This window comes from Anser brachyrhynchus (assembly GCF_964034855.1).
Source record: "Anser brachyrhynchus genome assembly, contig: SCAFFOLD_39, whole genome shotgun sequence".
Lineage (NCBI taxonomy): Eukaryota > Metazoa > Chordata > Aves > Anseriformes > Anatidae > Anser > Anser brachyrhynchus.
This window is the reverse complement of record NW_027663823.1, coordinates 599,583-621,876: the sequence shown is the minus strand read 5'-3', so window position 1 is coordinate 621,876 and position 22,294 is coordinate 599,583.

The window sequence follows — 22,294 nt, the reverse complement described above, 5'->3', positions numbered from 1 at the left end:
CACTGGGGAAGCAGTGCAGTGAGTCCAGAGAGTGCACTGGCACCACTGGGGATGCACTGCAGTGAGTCCAGAGAGTGCACTGTCACTACTGGGGATGCAGTGCAGTGAGTCCAGAGAGTGCACTGGCACCACTGAGAATGCACTTCAGTGAGTCCAGAGAGTGCACTGGCACCACTGGGGATGCACTGCAGTGAGTCCAGAGATTGCACTGGCACCACTGGGGATGCAGTACAGTGAGTCCACACAGTGCACTAGCACCACTGGGGATGCAGTGCAGTGAGTCCAGAGAGTGCACTGGCACCACTGGGGATGCAGTGCAGTGAGTCCAGAGAGTGCACTGGCACCACTGGTGATGCACTGCTGTGAGTCCAGAGAGTGCTCTTGCACCACAGGGGATGCAGTACAGTGACTCAAGAGAGTGCACTGGCAGCACTGGGGATGCAGTGCAGTGAGTCCAGAGATTGCACTGGCACCACTGATGATGCAGTGCAGTGAGTCCAGAGAGTGCACTGGCTCCACTGGGGATGCACTGCAGTGAGTCCAGAGAGTGCACTGGCACCACTGGGGATGCACTGCAGTGAGTCCAGAGAGTGTACTGGCACCACTGGGGATGCACTGCAGTGAGTCCAGAGAGTGCACTGGCACCACTGGGGATGCACTGCAGTGAGTCCAGAGAGTGCACTGGCACCACTGGGGATGCACTGCAGTGAGTCCACAGAGTGCACTAGCACTACTGGGGATGCAGTGCAGTGAGTCCAGAGAGTGCACTGGCAGCACTGGGGATGCAGTGCAGTGAGTCCAGAGAGTGCACTGGCACCACTGGGGATGCAGTGCAGTGAGTCCAGAGAGTGCACTGTCACCGTTGGGGATGCACTGCAGTGTCTGCAGAGAGTGCCCTGGCACCACTAGGGATGCAGTGCAGTGAGTCCAGAGAGTGCACTGGCACCACTGGGGATGCAGTGCATTGAGTCCAGAGAGTGCACTGGCACCACTGGTGATGCACTGCTGTGAGTCCAGAGAGTGCTCTTGCACCACTGGGGATGCAGTGCAGTGACTCAAGAGAGTGCACTGGCAGCACTGGGGATGCACTGCAGTGAGTCCAGAGAGTGCACTGGCTCCACTGGGGATGCACTGCAGTGAGTCCAGAGAGTGCAATGGCACCACTGCGGATGCACTGCAGTGAGTCCAGAGAGTGCACTGGCTCCACTGGGGATGCACTGCAGTGAGTCCAGAGAGTGCACTGGCACCACTGGGGATGCACTGCAGTGAGTCCAGAGAGTGTACTGGCACCACTGGGGATGCACTGCAGTGAGTCCAGAGAGTGCACTGGCACCACTGGGGATGCACTGCAGTGAGTCCAGAGAGTGCACTGGCACCACTGGGGATGCACTGCAGTGAGTCCACAGAGTGCACTAGCACTACTGGGGATGCAGTGCAGTGAGTCCAGAGAGTGCACTGGCAGCACTGGGGATGCAGTGCAGTTACTCCAGAGACTGCACTGGCACCACCGGGGATGCAGTGCAGTGAGTCCAGAGAGTGCACTGGCACCACTGGGGATGCAGTGCTGTGACTCCAGAGAACGCACTGGCACCACTGGGGATGCAGTGCAGTGAGTCCAGAGAGTGCACTGGCACCACTGGGGATGCACTGCAGTGAGCCCAGAGAGTGCACTGGCACCAGTGGGGATGCACTGCAGTGAGTCCAGAGAGTGCACTGGCAACACTGGGGAAGCAGTGCAGTGAGTCCAGAGAGTGCAGTGGCACCACTGGGGATGCAGTTTAGTGAGTCCAGAGAGTGCACTGGCACCACTGGGGATGCAGTGCAGTGAGTCCAGAGAGTGTACTGGCACCACTGGGGATGCACTGCAGTGAGTCCAGAGAGTGCACTGGCACCACTGAGAATGCACTTCAATGAGTCCAGAGAGTGCACTGGCACCACTGGGGATGCACTGCAGTGAGTCCAGAGAGTGCAGTGGCACCACTGGGGATGCAGTGCAGTGAGTCCAGAGAGTGCACTGGCACCACTGGGGATGCAGTGCATTGAATCCAGTGAGTGCACTGGCACCACTGGGGATGCAGTGCAGTGAGTCCTGAGAGTGCACTGGCACCACTGGGGATGCAGTGCAGTGAGTCCAGAGATTGCACTGGCACCACTGGGGATGCAGTACAGTGAGTCCACACAGTGCACTAGCACCACTGGGGATGCAGTGCAGTGAGTCCAGAGAGTGCACTGGCACCACTGGGGATGCAGTGCAGTGAGTCCAGAGAGTGCACTGGCACCACTGGTGATGCACTGCTGTGAGTCCAGAGAGTGCTCTTGCACCACAGGTGATGCAGTGCAGTGACTCAAGAGAGTGCAGTGGCAGCACTGGGGATGCAGTGCAGTGAGTCCAGAGAGTGCACTGGCACCACTTGAGATGCAGTGCAGTGAGTCCAGAGAGTGCAATGGCACCACTGCGGATGCACTGCAGTGAGTCCAGAGAGTGCACTGGCTCCACTGGGGATGCACTGCAGTGAGTCCAGAGAGTGCACTGGCACCACTGGGGATGCACTGCAGTGAGTCCAGAGAGTGTACTGGCACCACTGGGGATGCACTGAAGTGAGTCCAGAGAGTGCACTGGCACCACTGAGAATGCACTTCAGTGAGTCCAGAGAGTGCACTGGCACCACTGGGGATGCACTTCAGTGAGTCCAGAGAGTGCACTGGCACCACTGGGGATGCAGTGCTGTGACTCCAGAGAGTGCACTGGCACCACTGGGGATGCAGTGCAGTGAGTCCAGAGAGTGCACTGGCACCACTGGGGATGCGGTGCCGGGAGTCCAGAGAGTGCTTTGGCACCACTGGGGATGCACTGCAGTGAGTCCAGAGAGTGCACTGTCACCACTGGGGATGCACTGCAGTGAGTCCAGAGAGTGCACTGTCACCACTGGGGATGCAGTGCAGTGAGTCCAGAGAGTGCACTGGCACCACTGGGGATGCAGTGCTGTGACTCCGGAGAGTGCACTGGCACCACTGAGAATGCACTTCAGTGAGTCCAGAGAGTGCACTGGCACCACTGGGGATGCACTTCAGTGAGTCCAGAGAGTGCACTGGCACCACTGGGGATGCAGTGCTGTGACTCCAGAGAGTGCACTGGCACCCCTGGGGATGCAGTGCAGTGAGTCCAGAGAGTGCACTGGCACCACTGGGGATGCGGTGCCGGGAGTCCAGAGAGTGCTTTGGCACCAGTGGGGATGCACTGCAGTTACTCCAGAGACTGCACTGGCACCACTGGGGATGCAGTGCAGTGAGTCCAGAGAGTGCACTGGCACCAATGGGGATGCACTGCAGTGAGTCCAGAGAGTGCACTGGCACCACTGGGGATGCACTGCAGTGAGTCCTGAGAGTGTACTGGCACCAGTGGGGATGCACTGCAGTGAGTCCAGAGAGTGCACTGGCACCACTGGGGATGCACTGCAGTGAGTCCAGAGAGTGCACTGGCACCACTGGGGATGCACTGCAGTGAGTCCACAGAGTGCACTAGCACTACTGGGGATGCAGTGCAGTGAGTCCAGAGAGTGCACTGGCAGCACTGGGGATGCAGTGCAGTGAGTCCAGAGAGTGCACTGGCACCACTGGGGATGCAGTTCAGTGAGTCCAGAGAGTGCACTGGCACCACTGGGGATGCAGTGCAGTGAGTCCAGAGAGTGCACTGGCACCACTGGGGATGCACTGCAGTGAGCCCAGAGAGTGCACTGGCACCAGTGGGGATGCACTGCAGTAAGTCCAGTGAGTGCACTGGCACCACTGGGGATGCAGTGCAGTGGGTCCAGTGAGTGTACTGGCACCACTGAGAATGCACTTCAGTGAGTCCAGAGAGTGCACTGGCACCACTGGGGATGCACTGCAGTGAGTCCAGAGAGTGCAGTGGCACCACTGGGGATGCACTGCAGTGAGTCCAGAGAGTGCACTGGCACCACTGGGGATGCAGTGCAGTGAGTCCAGAGAGTGCACTGGCACCATGGGGATGCACTGCAGTGAGCCCAGAGAGTGCACTGTCACCACTGGGGATGCAGTGCAGTGAGTCCAGAGAGTGCACTGGCACCACTGGGGATGCAGTGCTGTGACTCCGGAGAGTGCACTGGCACCACTGAGAATGCACTTCAGTGAGTCCAGAGAGTGCACTGGCACCACTGGGGATGCACTTCAGTGAGTCCAGAGAGTGCACTGGCACCACTGGGGATGCAGTGCTGTGACTTCAGAGAGTGCACTGGCACCACTGGGGATGCAGTGCAGTGAGTCCAGAGAGTGCACTGGCACCACTGGGGATGCGGTGCCGGGAGTCCAGAGAATGCTTTGGCACCAGTGGGGATGCACTGCAGTTACTCCAGAGACTGCACTGGCACCACTGGGGATGCAGTGCAGTGAGTCCAGAGAGTGCACTGGCACCACTGGGGATGCACTGCAGTGAGTCCAGAGAGTGTACTGGCACCACTGGGGATGCACTGCAGTGAGTCCAGAGAGTGCACTGGCACCACTGGGGATGCACTGCAGTGAGTCCAGAGAGTGCACTGGCACCACTGGGGATGCACTGCAGTGAGTCCACAGAGTGCACTAGCACTACTGGGGATGCAGTGCAGTGAGTCCAGAGAGTGCACTGGCAGCACTGGGGATGCAGTGCAGTGAGTCCAGAGAGTGCACTGGCACCACTGGGGATGCAGTTCAGTGAGTCCAGAGAGTGCACTGGCACCAGAGGGAATGCACTGCAGTGAGTCCAGAGAGTGCACTGGCACCACTGGGGATGCACTGCAGTGAGCCCAGAGAATGCACTGGCACCAGTGGGGATGCACTGCAGTAAGTCCAGTGAGTGCACTGGCACCACTGGGGATGCAGTGCAGTGGGTCCAGTGAGTGTACTGGCACCACTGAGAATGCACTTCAGTGAGTCCAGAGAGTGCACTGGCACCACTGGGGATGCACTGCAGTTAGTCCAGAGAGTGCATTGGCACCACTGGGGATGCACTGCAGTGAGTCCAGAGAGTGCACTGGCACCACTGGGGATGCAGTGCAGTGAGTCCAGAGAGTGCACTGGCACCACTGGGGATGCAGTGCAGTGAGTCCAGAGAGTGCACTGGCACCACTGGGGATGCGGTGCTGGGAGTTCAGAGAGTGCTTTGGTACCAGTGGGGATGCAGTGCAGTTACTCCAGAGACTGCACTGGCACCACCGGTGATGCACTGCAGTGAGTCCAGAGAGCGCACTGGCACCACTGGGGATGCAGTGCAGTGAGTCCAGAGATTGCACTGGCACCACTGGGGATGCAGTGCTGTGACTCCAGAGAGCGCACTGGCACCACTGGGGATGCAGTGCAGTGAGTCCAGAGAGTGCACTGGCACCACTGGGGAAGCACTGCAGTGAGCCCAGAGAGTGCACTGGCACCAGTGGGGATGCACTGCAGTGAGTCCAGAGAGTGCACTGGCACCACTGGGGAAGCAGTGCAGTGAGTCCAGAGAGTGCAGTGGCACCACTGGGGATGCAGTTTAGTGAGTCCAGAGAGTGCACTGGCACCACTGGGGATGCAGTGCAGTGAGTCCAGAGAGTGTACTGGCACCACTGGGGATGCACTGCAGTGAGTCCAGAGAGTGCACTGGCACCACTGAGAATGCACTTCAATGAGTCCAGAGAGTGCACTGGCACCACTGGGGATGCACTGCAGTGAGTCCAGAGAGTGCAGTGGCACCACTGGGGATGCAGTACAGTGAGTCCAGAGAGTGCACTGGCACCACTGGGGATGCAGTGCATTGAATCCAGTGAGTGCACTGGCACCACTGGGGATGCAGTGCAGTGAGTCCAGAGAGTGCACTGGCACTACTGGGGATGCAGTGCAGTGAGTCCAGAGAGTGCACTGGCACCACTGGGGATGCACTGCAGTGAGTCCAGAGAGTGCACTGTCACTACTGGGGATACACAGCAGTGAGTCCAGAGAGTGCACTGGCACCAATGGGGATGCACTTCAGTGAGTCCAGAGAGTGCACTGGCTCCACTGGGGATGCAGTGCAGTGAGTCCAGAGAGTACACTGGCACCAGTGGGGATGCAGTGCAGTGAGTCCAGAGAGTGCACTGGCACCACTGGGGATGCAGTGCAGTCAGTCCAGTGAGTGCACTGGCACCACTGGGGGTGCAGTACAGTGAGTCCAGAGAGTGCACTGGCACCACTGGGGATGCACTGCAGTGAGTCCAGAGAGTGCACTGGCACCACTGGGGATGCCCTGCAGTGAGTCCAGAGAGTGCACTGGCACCACTGGGGATGCAGTGCAGTGAGTCCAGAGAGTGCACTGGCACCACTGGGGATGCACTGCAGTGAGTCCAGAGAGTGCACTGGCACCACTGGGGCTTCAGTGCAGTGAGTCAAGAGAGTGCACTGGCACCACTGGGGATGCACTGCAGTGAGTCCAGAGAGTGCACTGGCACCACTGGGGATGCAGTACAGTGAGTCCACAGAGTGCACTGGCACCAGTGGGTATGCAGTACAGTGAGTCCAGAGAGTGCACTGGCACCACTGGGCATGCAGTGCAGTGAGTCCAGAGAGTGCACTGGCACCACTGGGGATGCGGTGCTGGGAGTCCAGAGAGTGCTTTGGCACCAGTGGGGATGCAGTGCAGTTACTCCAGAGACTGCACTGGCACCACTGGGGATGCAGTGCAGTGAGTCCAGAGAGTGCACTGGCACCACTGGGGATGCAGTGCAGTGAGTCCAGAGATTTGCACTGGCACCACTGGGGATGCAGTGCTGTGACTCCAGAGAGCGCACTGGCACCACTGGGGATGCAGTGCAGTGAATCCAGAGAGTGCACTGGCACCACTGGGGATGCACTGCAGTGAGCCCAGAGAGTGCACTGGCACCACTGGGGATGCAGTGCAGTGAGTCCAGTGAGTGCACTGGCACCAATGGGGAAGCAGTGCAGTGAGTCCAGAGAGTGCAGTGGCACCACTGGTGATGCAGTTTAGTGAGTCCAGAGAGTGCACTGGCACCACTGGGGATGCAGTGCAGTGAGTCCAGTGAGTGTACTGGCACCACTGGGGATGCACTGCAGTGAGTCTAGAGAGTGCACTGGCACCACTGAGAATGCACTTCAATGAGTCCAGAGAGTGCACTGGCACCACTGGGGATGCACTGCAGTGAGTCCAGAGAGTGCAGTGGCACCACTGGGGATGCACTGCAGTTACTCCAGAGACTGCACTGGCACCACTGGGGATGCAGTGCAGTGAGTCCAGAGAGTGCACTGGCACCAGTGGGGATGCAGTGCAGTGAGTCCAGAGAGTGCACTGGCACCACTGGGGATGCACTGCAGTGAGTCCAGAGAGTGCACTGTCACCACTGGGGATGCAGTACAGTGAGTCCACAGAGTGCACTGGCACCACTGGGGATGCAGTGCAGTGAGTCCAGAGAGTGCACTGGCACCACCGGGGATGCAGTGCAGTGAGTCCAGAGAGTGCACTGGCACCACTGGGGATGCAGTGCAGTGAGTCCAGAGATTTGCACTGGCACCACTGGGGATGCAGTGCTGTGACTCCAGAGAGCGCACTGGCACCACTGGGGATGCAGTGCAGTGAGTCCAGAGAGTGCACTGGCACCACTGGGGATGCACTGCAGTGAGCCCAGAGAGTGCACTGGCACCAGTGGGGATGCACTGCAGTGAGTCCAGTGAGTGCACTGGCACCACTGGGGAAGCAGTGCAGTGAGTCCAGAGAGTGCAGTGGCACCACTGGTGATGCAGTTTAGTGAGTCCAGAGAGTGCACTGGCACCACTGGGGATGCAGTGCAGTGAGTCCAGTGAGTGTACTGGCACCACTGGGGATGCACTGCAGTGAGTCCAGAGAGTGCACTGGCACCACTGAGAATGCACTTCAATGAGTCCAGAGAGTGCACTGGCACCACTGGGGATGCACTGCAGTGAGTCCAGAGAGTGCAGTGGCACCACTGGGGATGCACTGCAGTGAGTCCAGAGAGTGCTTTGGCACCAGTGGGGATGCACTGCAGTTACTCCAGAGACTGCACTGGCACCACTGGGGATGCAGTGCAGTGAGTCCAGAGAGTGTACTGGCACCAGTGGGGATGCAGTGCAGTGAGTCCAGAGAGTGCACTGGCACCACTGGGGATGCACTGCAGTGAGTCCAGAGAGTGCACTGTCACCACTGGGGATGCAGTACAGTGAGTCCACAGAGTGCACTGGCACCACTGGGGATGCAGTGCAGTGAGTCCAGAGAGTGCACTGGCACCACCGGGGATGCAGTGCAGTGAGTCCAGAGAGTGCACTGGCACCACTGGGGATGCAGTGCAGTGAGTCCAGAGATTTGCACTGGCACCACTGGGGATGCAGTGCTGTGACTCCAGAGAGCGCACTGGCACCACTGGGGATGCAGTGCAGTGAGTCCAGAGAGTGCACTGGCACCACTGGGGATGCACTGCAGTGAGCCCAGAGAGTGCACTGGCACCAGCGGGGATGCACTGCAGTGAGTCCAGTGAGTGCACTGGCACCACTGGGGAAGCAGTGCAGTGAGTCCAGAGAGTGCAGTGGCACCACTGGTGATGCAATTTAGTGAGTCCAGAGAGTGCACTGGCACCACTGGGGATGCAGTGCAGTGAGTCCAGTGAGTGTACTGGCACCACTGGGGATGCACTGCAGTGAGTCCAGAGAGTGCACTGGCACCACTGAGAATGCACTTCAATGAGTCCAGAGAGTGCACTGGCACCACTGGGGATGCACTGCAGTGAGTCCAGAGAGTGCAGTGGCACCACTGGGGATGCACTGCAGTGAGTCCAGAGAGTGCTTTGGCAGCACTGGGGATGCACTGCAGTTACTCCAGAGACTGCACTGGCACCACTGGGGATGCAGTGCAGTGAGTCCAGAGAGTGCACTGGCACCAGTGGGGATGCACTGCAGTGAGTCCAGAGAGTGCACTGGCACCACTGGGGATGCACTGCAGTGAGTCCAGAGAGTGCAGTGGCACCACTGGTGATGCAGTTTAGTGAGTCCAGAGAGTGCACTGGCACCACTGGGGATGCAGTGCAGTGAGTCCAGTGAGTGTACTGGCACCACTGGGGATGCACTAAAGTGAGTACAGAGAGTGCACTGGCACCACTGAGAATGCACTTCAATGAGTCCAGAGAGTGCACTGGCACCACTGGGGATGCACTGCAGTGAGTCCAGAGAGTGCAGTGGCACCACTGGGGATGCACTGCAGTGAGTCCAGAGAGTGCTTTGGCACCAGTGGGGATGCACTGCAGTTACTCCAGAGACTGCACTGGCACCACTGGGGATGCAGTGCAGTGAGTCCAGAGAGTGCACTGGCACCAGTGGGGATGCAGTGCAGTGAGTCCAGAGAGTGCACTGGCACCACTGGGGATGCAGTGCAGTGAGTCCAGAGAGTGCACTGTCACCACTGGGGATGCAGTACAGTGAGTCCACAGAGTGCACTGGCACCACTGGGGATGCAGTGCAGTGAGTCCAGAGAGTGCACTGGCACCACCGGGGATGCAGTGCAGTGAGTCCAGAGAGTGCACTGGCACCACTGGGGATGCAGTGCAGTGAGTCCAGAGATTTGCACTGCCACCACTGGGGATGCAGTGCTGTGACTCCAGAGAGCGCACTGGCACCACTGGGGATGCAGTGCAGTGAGTCCAGAGAGTGCACTGGCACCACTGGGGATGCACTGCAGTGAGCCCAGAGAGTGCACTGGCACCAGCGGGGATGCACTGCAGTGAGTCCAGTGAGTGCACTGGCACCACTGGGGAAGCAGTGCAGTGAGTCCAGAGAGTGCAGTGGCACCACTGGTGATGCAGTTTAGTGAGTCCAGAGAGTGCACTGGCACCACTGGGGATGCAGTGCAGTGAGTCCAGTGAGTGTACTGGCACCACTGGGGATGCACTGCAGTGAGTCCAGAGAGTGCACTGGCACCACTGGGGATGCACTTCAATGAGTCCAGAGAGTGCACTGGCACCACTGGGGATGCACTGCAGTGAGTCCAGAGAGTGCAGTGGCACCACTGGGGATGCACTGCAGTGAGTCCAGAGAGTGCTTTGGCAGCACTGGGGATGCACTGCAGTTACTCCAGAGACTGCACTGGCACCACTGGGGATGCAGTGCAGTGAGTCCAGAGAGTGCACTGGCACCAGTGGGGATGCACTGCAGTGAGTCCAGAGAGTGCACTGGCACCACTGGGGATGCACTGCAGTGAGTCCAGAGAGTGCACTGTCACCACTGGGGATGCAGTACAGTGAGTCCACAGAGTGCACTGGCACCACTGGGGATGCAGTGCAGTGAGTCCAGAGAGTGCACTGGCACCACTGGGGATGCAGTGCAGTGAATCCAGTGAGTGCACTGGCACCACTGGGGATGCAGTGCAGTGAGTCCAGAGAGTGCACTGGCACTACTGGGGATGCAGTGCAGTAAGTCCAGAGAGTGCACTGGCACCACTGGGGATGCACTGCAGTGAGTCCAGAGAGTGCACTGTCACTACTGGGGATGCAGTGCAGTGAGTCCAGAGAGTGCACTGGCACCACTGAGGATGCAGTGCAGTGAGTCCTGAGAGTGCACTGGCACCACTGGGGATGCACTGCAGTGAGTCCAGAGATTGCACTGGCACCACTGGGGATGCACTGCAGTGAGTCCAGAGAGTGCACTGGCACCACTGGTGATGCAGTGCAGTGAGTCCACAGAGTGCACTGGCACCACTGGTGATGCACTGCTATGAGTCCAGAGAGTGCTCCTGCACCACAGTGGATGCAGTGCAGTGACTCAAGAGAGTGCACTGGCAGCACTGGGGATGCAGTGCAGTGAGTCCAGAGAGTGCACTGGCACCACTGGAGATGCAGTGCAGTGAGTCCAGAGAGTGCAATGGCACCACTGCGGATGCACTGCAGTGAGTCCAGAGAGTGCACTGGCTCCACTGGGAATGCACTGCAGTGAGTCCAGAGAGTGCACTGGCACCACTGGGGATGCACTGCAGTGAGTCCAGAGAGTGTACTGGCACCACTGGGGATGCACTTCAGTGAGTCCAGAGAGTGCACTGGCACCAGTGGGGATGCAGTGCAGTGAGTCCAGAGAGTGCACTGGCACCACTGGGGATGCACTGCAGTGAGTCCAGAGAGTACACTGGCACCACTGGGGATGCAGTGCAGTGAGTCCAGAGAGTGCACTGGCACCACTGGGGATGCACTGCAGTGAGTCCAGAGAGTGCACTGGCACCACTGGGGATGTGTCCAGTGAGTCCAGTGAGTGCACTGGCACCACTGGGGATGCAGTGCAGTGAGTCCAGAGAGTACACTGGCACCAGTGGGGATGCAGTGCAGTGAGTCCAGAGAGTGCACTGGCACCACTGGGGATGCCCTGCAGTGAGTCCAGAGAGTGCACTGGCACCACTGGGGATGCAGTGCAGTGAGTCCAGAGAGTGCACTGGCACCACTGGGGATGCACTGCAGTGAGTCCAGAGAGTGCACTGGCACCACTGGGTCTTCAGTGCAGTGAGTCAAGAGAGTGCACTGGCACCACTGGGGATGCACTGCAGTGAGTCCGGAGAGTGCACTGGCACCACTGGGGATGCACTGCAGTGAGTCCAGAGAGTGCACTGTCACCACTGGGGATGCGGTGCTGGGAGTCCAGAGAGTGCTTTGGCACCAGTGGGGATGCAGTGCAGTTACTCCAGAGACTGCACTGGCACCACCGGGGATGCAGTGCAGTGAGTCCAGAGAGTGCACTGGCACCACTGGGGATGCAGTGCAGTGAGTCCAGAGATTTGCACTGGCACCACTGGGGATGCAGTGCTGTGACTCCAGAGAGCGCACTGGCACCACTGGGGATGCAGTGCAGTGAGTCCAGAGAGTGCACTGGCACCACTGGGGATGCACTGCAGTGAGCCCAGAGAGTGCACTGGCACCAGTGGGGATGCACTGCAGTGAGTCCAGTGAGTGCACTGGCACCACTGGGGAAGCAGTGCAGTGAGTCCAGAGAGTGCAGTGGCACCACTGGTGATGCAGTTTAGTGAGTCCAGAGAGTGCACTGGCACCACTGGGGATGCAGTGCAGTGAGTCCAGTGAGTGTACTGGCACCACTGGGGATGCACTGCAGTGAGTCCAGAGAGTGCACTGGCACCACTGAGAATGCACTTCAATGAGTCCAGAGAGTGCACTGGCACCACTGTAGATGCACTGCAGTGAGTCCACAGAGTGCAGTGGCACCACTGGGGATGCACTGCAGTGAGTCCAGAGAGTGCTTTGGCACCAGTGGGGATGCACTGCAGTTACTCCAGAGACTGCACTGGCACCACTGGGGATGCACTGCTGTGAGTCCAGAGAGTGCACTTGCACCAGTGGGGATGCACTGCAGTGAGTCCAGAGAGTGCACTTTCACCACTGGGGATGCACTGCAGTGAGTCCAGAGAGTGCACTGTCACCACTGGGGATGCAGTGCAGTGAGTCCAGAGAGTGCACTGGCACCACTGGGGATGCAGTGCAGTGAGTCCAGAGAGTGCACTGGCACCACTGGGGATGCAGTGCAGTAAGTCCAGAGAGTGCACTGGCACCACTGGGGATGCACTGCAGTGAGTCCAGAGAGTGCACTGTCACTACTGGGGATGCAGTGCAGTGAGTCCAGAGAGTGCACTGGCACCACTGGGGATGCACTGCAGTGAGTCCAGAGATTGCACTGGCACCACTGGGGATGCAGTACAGTGAGTCCACACAGTGCACTAGCACCACTGGGGATGCAGTGCAGTGAATCCAGTGAGTGCACTGGAACCACTGGGGATGCAGTGCAGTGAGTCCAGAGAGTGCACTGGCACCACTGGGGATGCAGTGCAGTGAGTCCTGAGAGTGCACTGGCACCAGTGGGGATGCAGTGCAGTGAGTCCAGAGATTGCACTGGCACCACTGGGGATGCAGTACAGTGAGTCCACACAGTGCACTAGCACCACTGGGGATGCAGTGCAGTGAGTCCAGAGAGTGCACTGGCACCACTGGTGATGCAGTGCAGTGAGTCCAGAGAGTGCACTGGCACCACTGGTGATGCACTGCTGTGAGTCCAGAGAGTGCTCTGGCACCACAGGGGATGCAGTGCAGTGACTCAAGAGAGTGCACTGGCAGCACTGGGGATGCAGTGCAGTGAGTCCAGAGAGTGCACTGGCACCACTGGAGATGCAGTGCAGTGAGTCCAGAGAGTGCAATGGCACCACTGCGGATGCACTGCAGTGAGTCCAGAGAGTGCACTGGCTCCACTGGGGATGCACTGCAGTGAGTCCAGAGAGTGCACTGGCACCACTGGGGATGCACTGCAGTGAGTCCAGAGAGTGTACTGGCACCACTGGGGATGCACTGAAGTGAGTCCAGAGAGTGCACTGGCACCACTGAGAATGCACTTCAGTGAGTCCAGAGAGTGCACTGGCACCAGTGGGGATGCACTGCAGTGAGTCCACAGAGTGCACTGGCACCACTGGGGTTGCAGTGCAGTGAGTCCAGAGAGTGCACTGGCACCAGTGGGGATGCACTGCAGTGAGTCCGGAGAGTGCACTGGCACCACTGGGGATGCACTGCAGTGAGTCCAGAGAGTGCACTGTCACCACTGGGGATGCGGTGCTGGGAGTCCAGAGAGTGCTTTGGCACCAGTGGGGATGCAGTGCAGTTACTCCAGAGACTGCACTGGCACCACCGGGGATGCAGTGCAGTGAGTCCAGAGAGTGCACTGGCACCACTGGGGATGCAGTGCAGTGAGTCCAGAGATTTGCACTGGCACCACTGGGGATGCAGTGCTGTGACTCCAGAGAGCGCACTGGCACCACTGGGGATGCAGTGCAGTGAGTCCAGAGAGTGCACTGGCACCACTGGGGATGCACTGCAGTGAGCCCAGAGAGTGCACTGGCACCAGTGGGGATGCACTGCAGTGAGTCCAGTGAGTGCACTGGCACCACTGGGGAAGCAGTGCAGTGAGTCCAGAGAGTGCAGTGGCACCACTGGTGATGCAGTTTAGTGAGTCCAGAGAGTGCACTGGCACCACTGGGGATGCAGTGCAGTGAGTCCAGTGAGTGTACTGGCACCACTGGGGATGCACTGCAGTGAGTCCAGAGAGTGCACTGGCACCACTGAGAATGCACTTCAATGAGTCCAGAGAGTGCACTGGCACCACTGGGGATGCACTGCAGTGAGTCCACAGAGTGCAGTGGCACCACTGGGGATGCACTGCAGTGAGTCCAGAGAGTGCTTTGGCACCAGTGGGGATGCACTGCAGTTACTCCAGAGACTGCACTGGCACCACTGGGGATGCACTGCTGTGAGTCCAGAGAGTGCACTTGCACCAGTGGGGATGCACTGCAGTGAGTCCAGAGAGTGCACTTTCACCACTGGGGATGCACTGCAGTGAGTCCAGAGAGTGCTCTGGCACCACAGGGGATGCAGTGCAGTGACTCAAGAGAGTGCACTGGCAGCACTGGGGATGCAGTGCAGTGAGTCCAGAGAGTGCACTGGCACCACTGGAGATGCAGTGCAGTGAGTCCAGAGAGTGCAATGGCACCACTGCGGATGCACTGCAGTGAGTCCAGAGAGTGCACTGGCTCCACTGGGGATGCACTGCAGTGAGTCCAGAGAGTGCACTGGCACCACTGGGGATGCACTGCAGTGAGTCCAGAGAGTGTACTGGCACCACTGGGGATGCACTGCAGTGAGTCCAGAGAGTGCACTGGCACCACTGGGGATGCACTGCAGTGAGTCCAGAGAGTGCACTGGCACCAGTGGGGATGCACTGCAGTGAGTCCACAGAGTGCACTAGCACCACTGGGGATGCAGTGCAGTGAGTCCAGACAGTGCGCTGGAACCACTGGGGATGCAGTGCAGTGAGTCCAGAGAGTGCACTGGCACCACTGGGGTTGCAGTGCAGTGAGTCCAGAGAGTGCACTGGCACCAGTGGGGATGCACTGCAGTGAGTCCTGTGAGTGCACTGGCACCACTGGGGATGCAGTGCAGTGAGTCCAGAGAGTGCACTGGCACCACTGGGGAAGCAGTGCAGTGAGTCCAGAGAGTGCAGTGGCACCACTAGGGATGCAGTGCAGTGAGTCCAGTGAGTGCACTGGCACCACTGGGGATGCAGTGCAGTGAGTCCAGTGAGTGGTGCCAGTGCACTCTCTCGAGTCACTGCACTGCATCCCCAGTGCTGCCAGTGCACTCTCTGGACTCACTGCACTGCATCCCCAGTGGTGCCAGTGCACTCTCTGGACTCACTGCACTGCATCCCCAGTGGTGCCACTGCACTCTCTGGACTCACTGCAGTGCATCCCCAGTGGTGCCAGTGCACTCTCTGGACTCACTGCAGTGCATCTCCACTGCTGCCATTGCACTCTCTGGACTCACAGCAGTGCATCCCCAGTGGTGCCAGTGCACTCTCTGGACTCACTGCACTGCATCCCCAGTGGTGCCAATGCACTCTCTGGACTCACTGCACTGCATCCCCAGTGGTGCCAGTGCACTCTCTGGACTCACTGCACTGCATCCCAAGTGGTGCCAGTGCACTCTCTGGACTCACTGCACTGCATCCCCAGTGGTGCCAGTGCACTCTCTCGAATCACTGCACTACATCCCCAGTGGTGCCAGTGCGCTCACCGGACTCACTGTACTGCATCATAAGTGGTGCCAGTGCACTCTCTGGAGTGACTGCAGTGCATCCCCAGTGGTGCCAGTGCACTCTCTGGACTCACTGCACTGCATCCCCAGTGGTGCCAATGCACTCTCTGGACTCACTGCACTGCATCCCCAGTGGTGCCAGTGCACTCACTGGACTCACTGCACTGCATCCCAAGTTGTACCAGTGCACTCTCTGGACTCACTGCAGTGCATCCCCAGTGGTGCCAGTGCACTCTCTGGACTCACTGCACTGCATCCCCAGTGGTGCCAGTGCACTCACTGGACTCACTGTACTGCATTCCCAGTGGTGCTAGTGCACTCTCTGGACTCACTGCAGTGCATCCCCAGTGGTGCCAGTGCACTCTTTGGACTCACTGAAGTGCATTCTCAGTGGTGCCAGTGCACTCTCTGGACTCACTGCACTGCATCCCCAGTTGTGCCAGTGCACTCTCTGGACTCACTGAAGTGCATTCTCAGTGGTGCCAGTGCACTCTCTGGACTCACTGCAGTGCATCCCCAGTGGTGCCAGTACACTCACTGGACTCACTGCACTGCATCCCCAGTGGTGCCAGTGCACTCTCTGGACTCACTGCACTGCATCCCCAGTGGTGCCAGTGCACTCTCTGGACTCACTGCACTGCATCCCCAGTGCTGCCTGTGCACTCTCTGGACTCACTGCACTGCATCCCCAGTGGTGCCAGTGCACTCTCTGGACTCACTGCACTGCATCCCCAGTGGTGCCAGTGTACACTCTGGACTCACTGCACTGCATCCCCAGTGGTGCCAGTGCACTCGCTGGACTCACTGCACTGCAACCCCAGTGTTGCCAGTGCACTCTCTGGACTCACTGCACTGCATCCCCAGTGGTGCCAGTGCACTCTCTGGACTCACTGCACTGCATCCCCAGTGGTGCCAGTGCACTCTCTGGACTCACTTCAGTGCATCCCCAGTGGTGCCAGAGCACTCTCTGGACTCACTGCACTGCATCCCCAGTGGTGCCAGTGCACTCTCTGGACTCACTGCACTGCAGCCCCAGTGGTGCCAGTGCACTCTCTGGACTCACTGCACTGCATCCCCAGTATTGCCAGTGCACTCTCTGGACTCACTGCACTGCATCCCCAGTGGTGCCACTGCACTCTCTGGACTCACTGCACTGCATCCCCAGTGGTGCCAGTGCACTCTCTGCACTCAATGCACTGCATCCCCAGTGGTGCCAGTGCACTCACTGGACTCACTGCAGTGCATTCCCTCTGGTGCCAGTGCACTCTCTGGACTCACTGAAGTGCATCCCCAGTGGTGCCAGTGCACTCTCTGGACTCACTGCACTGCATCCCCAGTGGTGCTAGTGCACTCACTGGACTGACTGCACTGCATCCCCAGTGGTGCCAGTGCACTCTCTGGTCTCACTGCACTGCATCCCCAGTGGTGCCACTGCACTCTCTGGACTCACTGCAGTGCATCCCCAGTGGTGCCAGTGCACTCTCTGCACTCACTGCACTGCATCCCCAGTGGTGCCAGTGCACTCACTGGACTCACTGCAGTGCATTCCCTCTGGTGCCAGTGCACTCTCTGGACTCACTGAAGTGCATCCCCAGTGGTGCCAGTGCACTCTCTGGACTCACTGCACTGCATCCCCAGTGGTGCTAGTGCACTCACTGGACTGACTGCACTGCATCCCCAGTGCTGCCAGTGCACTCTCTGGACTCACTGCACTGCATCCCCAGTGGTGCCACTGCACTCTCTGGACTCACTGCACTGCATGTCCAGTGGTGCCAGTGCACTCTCTGCACTCACTGCACTGCATCCCCAGTGGTGCCAGTGCACTCACTGGACTCACTGCAGTGCATTCCCTCTGGTGCCAGTGCACTCTCTGGACTCACTGAAGGGCATTCTCAGTGGTGCCAGTGCACTCTCTGGACTCACTGCAGTGCATCCCCAGTGGTGCCAGTACACTCACTGGACTGACTGCACTGCATCCCCAGTGGTGCCAGTGCACTCTCTGGTCTCACCGCACCGCATCCCCAGTGGTGCAAGTGCACTCTCTGGAGTAACTGCAGTGCATCACCAGTGGTGCCAGTGCACTCTCTGGACTCACTGCACTGCATCCCCAGTGGTGCCAGAGCACTCTCTGGACTCACTGCAGTGCATCCCCAGTGGTGCCAGTGCACTCTCTGGACTCACTGCAGTGCATCCCCTGTGGTGCCAGTGCACTCTGTGGACTCACTGCACTGCATCCCCAGTGGTGCCAGTGCACTCTCTGGACTCCCGGCACCGCATCCCCAGTGGTGCCAGTGCACTCTCTGGACTCACTGCAGTGCATCCCCAGTGGCGCCAGTGCACTCTCTTGACTCACTGCACTGCATCCCCAGTGGTGCCAGTGCACTCACTGGATGCACTGCACTGCATCCCCAGTGGTGCTAGTGGACTCTCTGGACTCACTGCACTGCATCCCCAGTGGTACCAGTGCACTCTCTGGACTCACTGAAGTGCATTCTCAGTGGTGCCAGTGCACTCTGTGGACTCACTGCAGTGCATCCCCAGTGGTGCCAGTGCGCTCTCTGGACTCACTGCAGTGCATCCCCTTGGTGCCAGTGCACTCTCTGGACTCACTGCACTGCATCCCCAGTGGTGCCAGTGCACTCTCTGGACTCACTGCACTGCATCCCCAGTGGTGCCAGCGCACTCTCTGGACTCACTGCACTGCATCCCCAGTGGTGCCAGTGCACTCTCTGGACTCACTGCAGTGCATCCCCAGTGGTGCCAGTGCACTCTCTGGACTCACTGCAGTGCATCCCCAGTGGTGCCAGTGCACTCTCTGGACTCACTGCACTGCATCCCCAGTGGTGCCAATGCACTCTCTGGACTCACTGCACTGCATCCCCAGTGGTGCCAGTGCACTCTCTGGACTCACTGAACTGCATCCCCAGTGGTGCCAGTGCACTCTCTGGACTCACTGCACTGCATCCCCAGTGGTGCTAGTGCCTTCTGTGTACTCACTGCAGTGCATCCCCAGTGGTGCCAGTGCACTCTCTGGACTCACTGAAGGGCATTCTCAGTGGTGCCAGTGCACTCTCTGGACTCACTGCAGTGCATCCCCAGTGGTGCCAGTACACTCACTGGACGGACTGCACTGCATCCCCAGTGGTGCCAGTGCACTCTCTGGACTCACCGCACCGCATCCCCAGTGGTGCCAGTGCACTCTCTGGAGTAACTGCAGTGCATCACCAGTGGTGCCAGTGCACTCTCTGGACTCACTGCACTGCATCCTCAGTGGTGCCAGTGCACTCTGTGGACTCACTGCAGTGCATCCCCAGTGGTGCCAGTGCACTCTCTGGACTCACTGCACTGCATCCCCAGTGGTGCCAATGCACTCTCTGGACTCACTGCACTGCATCCCCAGTTGTGCCAGTGCACTCTCTGGACTCACTGAAGTGCATCCCCAGTGGTGCCAGTGCACTCTCTGGAGTCACTGCACTGCATCCCCAGTGGTGCCAGTGCACTCTCTGGACTCACTGCACTGCATCCCCAGTGGTGCCAGTGCACTCTCTGGACTCCCGGCAACACATCCCCAGTGGTGCCAGTGCACTCTCTGGACTCACTGCACTGCATCCCCAGTGGTGCCAGAGCACTCTCTGGACTCACTGCAGTGCATCCCCAGTGGTGCCAGTGCACTCTCTGGACTCACTGCACTGCATCCCCAGTGGTGCCAGTGCACTCTCTGGACTCACTGCACTGCATCCCCAGTGGTGCCAGTGCACTCTCTGGACTCCCGGCACCGCATCCCCTGTGGTGCCAGTGCACTCTCTGGGCTCACTGCACTGCATCCCCAGTGGTGCCAGTGCACTCTCTTGACTCACTGCACTGCATCCCCATTGGTGCCAGTGTACTCACTGGACTCACTGCACTGCATTCCCCAGTGGTGCTAGTGCACTCTCTGGACTCACTGCAGTGCATCCCCAGTGGTGCCAGTGCACTCTCTGGACTCACTGAAGTGCATTCTCAGTGGTTCCAGTGCACTCTGTGGACTCACTGCAGTGCATCCCCAGTGGTGCCAGTGCGCTCTCTGGACTCACTGCAGTGCATCCCCAGTGGTGCCAGTGCACTCTCTCGAGTCACTGCACTGCATCCCCAGTGCTGCCAGTGCACTCTCTGGACTCACTGCACTGCATCCCCAGTGGTGCCAGTGCACTCTCTGGACTCACTGCAGTGCATCCCCAGTGGTGCCAGTGCACTCTCTGGACTCACTGCACTGCATCCCCAGTGGTGCCACTGCACTCTCTGGACTCACTGCAGTGCATCCCAGTGGTGCCAGTGCACTCTCTGGACTCACTGCAGTGCATCTCCACGTCTGCCAGTGCACTCTCTGGACTCACAGCAGTGCATCCCCAGTGGTGCCAGTGCACTCTCTGGACTCACTGCACTGCATCCCCAGTGGTGCCAATGCACTCTCTGGACTCACTGCACTGCATCCCCAGTGGTGCCAGTGCACTCTCTGGACTCACTGCACTGCATCCCAAGTGGTGCCAGTGCACTCTCTGGACTCACTGCAGTGCATCCCCAGTGGTGCCAGTGCACTCTCTCGAATCACTGCACTACATCCCCAGTGGTGCCAGTGCGCTCACTGGACTCACTGTACTGCATCATCAGTGGTGTCAGTGCACTCTCTGGAGTGACTGCAGTGCATCCCCAGTGGTGCCAGTGCACTCTCTGGACTCACTGCACTGCATCCCCAGTGGTGCCAGTGCACTCACTGGACTCACTGCACTGCATCCCCAGTTGTACCAGTGCACTCTCTGGACTCACTGCACTGCATCCCCAGTGGTGCCAGTGCACTCTCTCGAGTCACTGCACTACATCCCCAGTGGTGCCAGTGCACTCACTGGACTCACTGTACTGCATTCCCAGTGGTGCTAGTGCACTCTCTGGACTCACTGCAGTGCATCCCCAGTGGTTCCAGTGCACTCTTTGGACTCACTGAAGTGCATTCTCAGTGGTGCCAGTGCACTCTCTGGACTCACTGCACTGCATCCCCAGTGGTGCCAGTGCACTCTTTGGACTCACTGAAGTGCATTCTCAGTGGTGCCATGCACTCTCTGGACTCACTGCAGTGCATCCCCAGTGGTGCCAGTACACTCACTGGACTCACTGCAGTGCATCCCCAGTGGTGCCAGTGCACTCTCTGGACTCACTGCACTGCATCCCCAGTGGTGCCAGTGCACTCTCTGGACTCACTGCACTGCATCCCCAGTGGTGCCAGTGCAATCTCTGGACTCACTGCACTGCATCCCCAGTGGTGCCAGTGCAATCTCTGGACTCACTGCACTGCATCCCCAGTGGTGCCAGTGCACACTCTGGACTCACTGCACTGCATCCCCAGTGGTGCCAGTTCACTCTCTGGACTCACTGCACTGCAACCCCAGTGTTGCCAGTGCACTCTCTGGACTCACTGCACTGCATCCCCAGTATTGCCAGTGCACTCTCTGGACTCACTGCACTGCATCCCCAGTGGTGCCAGTGCACTCTCTGGACTCACTTCAGTGCATCCCCAGTGGTGCCAGAGCACTCTCTGGACTCACTGCACTGCATCCCCAGTGGTGCCAGTGCACTCTCTGGACTCACTGCACTGCAGCCCCAGTGGTGCCAGTGCACTCTCTGGACTCACTGCACTGCATCCCCAGTATTGCCAGTGCACTCTCTGGACTCTCTGCACTGCATCCCCAGTGCTGCCAGTGCACTCTCTGGACTCACTGCAGTGCATCCCCAGTGGTGCCAGTGCACTCTCTGGACTCACTGCAGTGCATCACCAGTGGTGCCAGTGCACTCTCTGGACTCACTGCAGTGCATCCCCAGTGGTGCCAGTGCACTCTCTGGACTCACTGCAGTGCATCCCCAGTGGTGCCAGTGCACTCTCTGGACTCACTGCACTGCATCCCCAGTGGTGCCAGAGCACTCTCTGGACTCACTGCACTGCATCCTCTGTGCTGCCAGTGCACTCTCTGGACTCACTGCACTGCATCCCCAGTGGTGCCAGTGCACTCTCTGGACTCACTGTACTGCATCCCCAGTGGAGCGCGTGCACTCTCTGGACTCACTGAAGTGCATCCCCAGTGGTGCCAGTGCACTCTCTGGACTCACTGCACTGCATCCCCAGTATTGCCAGTGCACTCTCTGGACTCACTGCACTGCATCCCCAGTGGTGCCAGTGCACTCTCTGGACTCACTTCAGTGCATCCCCAGTGGTGGCAGTGCACTCTCTGGACTCACTGCAGTGCATCCCCCGTGGTGCCAGTACACTCACAGGACTGACTGCACTGCATCCCCAGTGGTGCCAGTGCACTCTCTGGACTCACTGCACTGCATCCCCAGTGGTGCCAGTGCACTCTCTGGACTCACTGCACTGCATCCCCAGTGGTGCCAGAGCACTCTCTGGACTCACTGCAGTGCATCCCCAGTGGTGCCAGTGCACTCTCTGGACTCACTGCAGTGCATCCCCAGTGGTGCCAGTGCACTCTCTGGACTCACTGCAGTGCATCCCCAGTGGTGCCAGTGCACTCTCTGGACTCCCGGTACCGCATCCCCAGTGGTGCCAGTGCACTCTCTGGGCTCACTGCAGTGCATCCCCAGTGGTGCCAGTGCACTCTCTTGACTCACTG